Genomic DNA, 7,230 nt, shown 5'->3' with positions numbered 1-7,230 from the left:
TAATGGACAGAGAGGCAGATCGCAATAAATCAGCTTCAGTACAGAAACAGACCTATTTTATGCAGCCATTTCCCTGTGTGCCAATTTTCTTTATCAGAGGTGATGTTTGAATGGAGGATGTTGACTTCAAAGATCAAATTGGTAAGATCAAAACATTTGATTAAAATTAATCTGTGTTTGGGGAGGTGGGGGTACAGCTTGTCGGTTGCGTAATGTCGCTTTGGTGGAGAACTGGGATCGTATCTGGGACTTTGACATACATCAGAGAGGGGACACAATGTGTTTGAAGTTCTAAATCCACAGTGTAGAGCACGTACATATTAAGAGAAGCTAAAAAATATTTCTGAGGGAGAGACGGTGATTACTAATTTTCTGTTACATTTTTTAAATATGTATTTCAATTCTAAGTATTCTGTCATTTTAATTACATTGGGCTGAAGGACACGTTAATGTATTTTGTAAAAAGATACTTTCAAGAGCTGCAATTTGTATTTTCTAAATACAAACTACTTTGCTATACCATTTATTTGTAGCAGTTAACTTTTTTGGGCTCCCTTTCAGACTGCATTGGTATCGGAAGTCTGATGGCAATATGGTGTGAAAGGAGCATCTGCAAAATTAACAATTGCAAAGCATGCTGAGTATTATTCTGAGAGCTGCCCTGAAACAAGAACAATAATAATACCCAGTGTGCTTTGCAGTTGTTCATTTTCACATATACATTTCCATTTTGGTCATTTAGCAGACACTCTTTTCCAGAGTGACTTACAGTCAGTACATTCAACTAAAATAGATTAACAACATCACTGTCAGAGCAAATATAAAGTTTATGTAAACTGTTACTGAGAATGTTGGTGCTGTTTGGCTGGCTACTTGCAAATGTAGTTTAAAATGCACAATACATTGATCTTTATGGTATTTTGTAATTGTATTTTGTAATTTCTTCCCATCCCTGCTCATTTTATGGAGAATATGTCACTTACACAAGTATGTTACTGGTATATGAAGCTCACTTTCTGACCAGGAAGAGTCATTGTACACTGGAATGATTTTAATGCATTTTGGTCTCAAAAGTTAAATTAATATTTGCATTCTGTGTAGATCATGTAGAAAAGGCATCAGTTATTACCCACAGTATGAGTGGGGCCTAAATGTGGGTGAACAAAATTCAATAACATTTCCTCAGATTCAATGATTCACAATTTCAACACTGCACTCTCTAAGGGGTGAAACGAGTCTCAAGTTATTCTAATATTGACATAAATGCATGACTAAGTGAAAATTTGAAGTGGAAGTTTGGATTCGCCTCTAGCAAACATTGCCTTTTTAATTTAACCTTTATTTAACTGGGCAAGTCAGTTAAGAACAAATTCTTATTTACAACGACCGCCTAAACAGGCCAAACCTCAGCCAAATGGCCACCGCCCTATGGGACTCCCAATCACAGTCAGTTGTGATACAGCCTGGATTCAAACCAGGGTGTCTGTAGTGACGCCTCCAGCACTGAGATGCAGTGCCTTAGACAACTGCACCACTCGGGAGTGCCTTTACAAGAGAGAGGGCAAGGGTTACGGCAGGGGCGCATAGTAAGAAGAGATACAGCCAACAAACATCTTGTACATGTGACAAACTGTACATGTGGGAGAGAAATAGTTATTACATAATGCAGACCTTTTTTCCCACACAAAATACACTATAAAGTGTCTTCGGGAAAGTATTCAGACCGGTTGACTTTTTCCCAAAATTTGTAGGTTACACTACAGCCTTATTCTAAAGCTGATTAAATTGTTTTTTCCCCCTCATCAATCTACACACAATACCCATTAATGACAGAGCAAAAACAGTTTTTTATAATTTTTTGCTCATTTATATAAAAAATATTTAAAAAATACATAAATAGCCTTCATTTTGCAGAAAAATAATAGACTGACGAGTTTCAGAAGATAAGTTATTTGTTTTTGCTGATGCTCCAGATACTCAACTAGTCTAAAGAAGGCCAGTTGTATTGCTTCTTTAATCGGCACAAAAGTTTTCAGCTGTGCTAACATAATTCCAAAAGAGTTTTCTAATGATCAATTAGCCTTTTAAAATTATAAACTTGGAGTCGCTAACACAACGTGCCATTGGAACACAGGAGTGACGGTTGCTGATCATGGGCCTCTGTACACCTATGTAGATATTCCAGAAAAAAATCTGCTGTTTTTAAGCTACAATAGTCATTTACAACATTAACAATGTCTACACTGTATTTCTGATCAATTTCATGTTATTTAATGGACAAAAAATTGCTTTTATTTAAAAAACAAAGAGATTTCTAAATGATCCAAAACTTTTGAATGGTAGTGTAATATTCAGACCCTTTACTCAATACTTTGTTGAAGCACCTTTGGCAGCGATTACAGCCTCCAATCTTCTTGGGTATGACGCTACAAGCTCGGCACACCTGTATTTGAGGAATTTCTCCCATTCATCTACGCAGATCCTTTCAAGCTCTGTCAGGGTGGATGGGGAGCGTTGCTGCACAGCTATTTTCAGGTGTGTCCAGCAATGTTCGATAAGGTTTAAGTCCAGGCTCTGGCTGGGCCACTCAAGGACATTCAGAGACTTGTCCCGAAGCCACTCCTGCATTGTCTTGGCTGTGTGCTTAGGGTCGTTGTCCTGTTGGAAGGTGAACCTTTGCCCCAGTCTGAGGTCTTGAAAGCTCTGGAGCAGGTTTTCATCAAGGATTTTTCTGTACTTTTCTCCGTTTATCTTTGCCTCGATACTGACTAGACTCCCAGTCCCTAAAGGTGAAAAACATCCCCACAGCATGATGCTGCCACCACCATGCTTCACCGTAGGGATGGTGCCAGGTTTCCTACAGACGTGACGCTTGGCATTCAAGCCAAAGAGTTCAATAGCATTTCATCAGACCAGAGAATCTTGTTTCTCATGGTCTGAGAGTCTTTCGGTGCCTTTTACTGAGTAGTGGCTTCTGTCTGGCCACTCTACTAGGCTTGATTGGTGAAGTGCTGCAGAGATGGTTGTCCTTGTGGAAGGTTTTCCCATCTCCACAGAGGAACTCTAAAGCTCTGTCAGAGTGACCATCGGGTTCTTAGTCACCACCCTGACCAAGACCCTCCTCCCCCGATTGCTCAGTTTGTCCAGGCGGCCAGAGTCTTGGTGGTTCCAAACTTCTTCCATTTAAGAATGATGGAGGCCAGTGTGTTCTTGGGGACCTGCAATGCTGCGGAAATGTTTTGGTACCCTTCCCCAGATCTGTGCCTCAACCCAATCCTGTCTCGGAGCTCTCCTTATTGCCCAACATCAGTGCCCAACCTCACTAATGCTCTTGTGGCTGAATGGAAGCAAGTCCCTGCAGGAATGCTCCAACATCTATTGTAAAGCCTTCCCAGAAGAGTGGAGGTTGTAATAGCAGCTAAGGGGGGACCAACTCCTTATTAATGCCCATGATTTTGGAATGAGATGTTCGACTAGCAGGTGTCCACATACTTTTTGTAATGTAGTGTATGTGATTCCTATATGCTTCTCTGGGACCATAGGAAGAGATATTTTTCATGCAGGCCCTTGATGATTAACTCAGGGCTGCAACAACAGAAGGACAACCTCTGTACGACCTTAGTGTTTTTTGTGGCTCGGATATACATCACCGCCATGAACGCAGTGGTTGGATACCCTGCAGATGAGGCTGTGTTGACTCAGTGCTCCATCAGCTCAGTATATGTTACCGTGCAAGAAAACAAATGTCGGTGAGAAAAAAGGCCCCTCTATCTCTAACGGGGGGACGGGTATAACATAATTAAATCTTCAATCAACAGTTCTGCACTCTGAATCAGCACTCTTGTCATCTTGTCCAAAACAGCACCCAAAAAAAGAAGGCAAAGATTCGGACCTGGTATCTGGAAAAAAGAGTGCAGCAGTTGAAAAAGCCATTAACGGTTGGAGATAAGATCGGTAAGAGGTAATGGACATAGAAACTGAATGGGACCGTTTTATATGTTACATAATCACTTGAAATAGGGGTGAGTGAGGTTGAAAGACCAAGGGGGAGAGACATGGGAGAGAGCGTCAAAGACAAAAAGATTGAGACATAAACAATGAGAGTGAGGGACAGAATAACTAACAGAGGTGCAATGAGAAAGAGAGAAATTGGGGACAGAGAGAGAGAAAGAATAAGAGTGAGGAGAGAGGGGGGGGGGTGATAGGGAGAGATGTTTCACTATGAAAAGCCTCCGATTTGTAGTACATGTAAATGTACTGTACAAGCCGCACTGTTCAACTGTGTCATGGTGCTTCTTGTAAGGAGTGGGGGTGGTGACCTTGAAACCACTGCGTCATAATGTAAACATTTAGGTTTCTGGCGCTGCCAGCTCTGCCAGTGATCAAAGTTAAAGGGCAAGACAATGTCACAATGTGTTACCGTGTAATCAAATCAGCTATTCCAACCTTCTTCAGCTTGTCTTACACATAACAGAAAATTACAAGAATATATTACAATAGGTCAAAATGGTGTGCAACAATGACAATACACTTTATTTAACCAGATTCAAGTTTTTGTGGGTTAAAACTAGAAGCATATCCCAGAGAAGGGAGAGTAGGAGAAATATGGGCATAACATCTCATATCATGCGAAAATCAAAGATGCCCTCAGAACGACTTGAATGAAGCCTCTGCGCTTGCCTTCAAAATGACCTTTTGGCACTATTGCCACCTAGAGGTGAGGGATAACATGTTTGTTTAGTGGTTGCGGTAGTCTACAGGGTCATAAGGATAATTATATCATAGCTATTTCCATCCCCAGGCTGGACTATAGAGGGAGAACACAAGGTGCCTTATGTGACTCCGTCTGGACCTGAACTCTTGAAGACCAGTAGTTCTGAGACTCCCAAGTACACCTCTCCAAATTGGTCCGACTGAACAATGCCTTTTTTTCCTTTGTTACTGAACAAATAGTTTCATAATAGCTCTCCACTGTAATGTTTATATGTACAAGTTATTTGTCCTCATTTTCAGTATGGTATGTTGTAATTGTTTATTTGGAGGGACAGAACAGTACATCCTGATGCTCTTCTGTTGTCCCTCTTCTCTTCCTAGGAAGTTGTGGAGGCGCCAGTGATAGGCTAAGTAAACTGTTATGGCTGATGCTTTTAGCGACCATTGACATGTCTGCAATATTAAACACAGTGATCCAGAAAGAGGATCAAAAATAAACACAAGCATGGACAAACAAATAGATGACTGTCACCAAGGAAATACATAACAATGCATGGTTATGACATGCAATATAGCCAGTGTCTCCAATCCAGGTACATCTGAATTCTATTACACTATTTGGTTCTGTGTTCTATTAGTCATCTATTTTAGAATGGCATATGGGCAGACACCCTATTGAGGTCATAATGTCAAGATACAGTATCATACAAGATAGATGTTCAGTATACACCCCCCCACCACCATCACCCCGCGCTTCTCTGTCTGCTTGTTGCTTGTATTAATCAGGGAAGCGGAAGTGTGTGTGTGGGGGGGAACAATGCTGGAGCCATGCTTTAGTCAGGATAAGAAACCCCAAACAAGGAGTTTAAATTAGAAGTATTCTCCTATGGGATACCCTGCTGGGTTTTAATTAGGGCAAATCTAATAACATCACACACACACGTGTGCACACTGCTACACATGCACGCATGCACACACACACACTCTTAAGTGACTTAACTTGATGAACCAGGGGAAGGAAATGTTTACTAACACACAATCAGATGATGGCCCGGCTACGTACTTCCTGGTCGCATGACCTTCCCTGCATAAAAAACCCACTCCCTAATGAAAAACAGCACAGGTTGAATGAACCATTCATTTTCTGTGTATGGATAGTTAATACCTAATCATAAGTGCATATGCCCAGAAATGTCATACCACCAGAGTTAAAGGAAAGCTTAACCCAAATGTGTTAATCTGTCAGCAGATGCAGAATGTCTCTGTCTAGTAGACTGATATTGCCTCCTGCTGGAAAATGTTTGAAACTATTTGGTACTGCAATGGGATACGCATCACACACGTGGTGAGAACTAGGTATATTACTTTTTCACCGATACCAACATATATCCTTGTAACACATCCTTGTCTTTCTCTCCCTCACACACACACACACACACACACGCACACACACACATCCCTAGTTGAGTCACAGCAGTGACCAACATCATGTGACTGCTCTCAGTGGCCAGTCATTCTCCACTATCCCCTTCCTTCCATAGTTAACCGAGAACCGTGCAGACATAAGCAAGATTTTTGGATTACTACCTGCTGGTCAAGGGCACAAGAAATAACAACCAGTCTGCAGTGACCACACACAGCTCAACCCAATCTTTCCCAGTGAACAAACATGCTTTTTTATTTTACTAAGAGCTACTGGGCTAAAAGGCTACACTTAAAACATTTTTAGGTACACCAAATACCAAAATAGCTTATTTTGAGCATAGATTGAGCCAAATTAGAGACCAGAGAAAGACATAAAACATAATTGTGTGGCCATGCTTGGGCTTTAAAAGTAGTACACTGATGACCCCTTGTGTCAGTCTGAGGTACCTAGTCATCAGAGATAGAAAGGGCAATGGGCATAGAGTGAGGTACAGAATAGACTTGTTTCCTACATATAAAATAAAAAAAATATGGTTAAAAAATATATACATTCGGGTCCTTTACCAGGGGTTAACTTTTTTCTCAGATAATATGCAGATAAATTCTATGTTTCCACCTTCATGATCAAATTCAACTTTAATACATTCATTATCATATTCCTAATATTGAATTGCACCCCCCTTTTGCCCTGAGAACAGCTTCAATTTATCCAGGCATGGACTCTACAAGGTGTCGAAAGCATTCCACAGGGATGCTGGCCCATGTTGGCTCCAATGCTTTCCACAGTTGTGTCAACTTGGCTGGATGTCCTTTGGGCGGTGGACCATTCTTGATACACACAGGAAACTGTTGAGCGTGAAAAACCTAGCAGCGTTGCAGTTCTTGACACACTCAAACTGGTGCACCTACTACCATTCCCCCGTTCAAAGGCTCTGTCTTGCCCATTCACCCTCTGAATGGCACACATACACAATCCATGTCTCAATTGTCTCAAGGCTTAACAATCCTTCTTAAACCTGTCCCGTCCCCCCCCTTATCTACACTGATTTAAGTGACATCCACAAGGGATCATAGCTTTCACCTGGATTCACC

Source organism: Oncorhynchus keta, chromosome 4, assembly GCF_023373465.1.
Source record: "Oncorhynchus keta strain PuntledgeMale-10-30-2019 chromosome 4, Oket_V2, whole genome shotgun sequence".
NCBI lineage: Eukaryota > Metazoa > Chordata > Actinopteri > Salmoniformes > Salmonidae > Oncorhynchus > Oncorhynchus keta.
Note: the sequence above shows the minus strand (reverse complement) of the source record.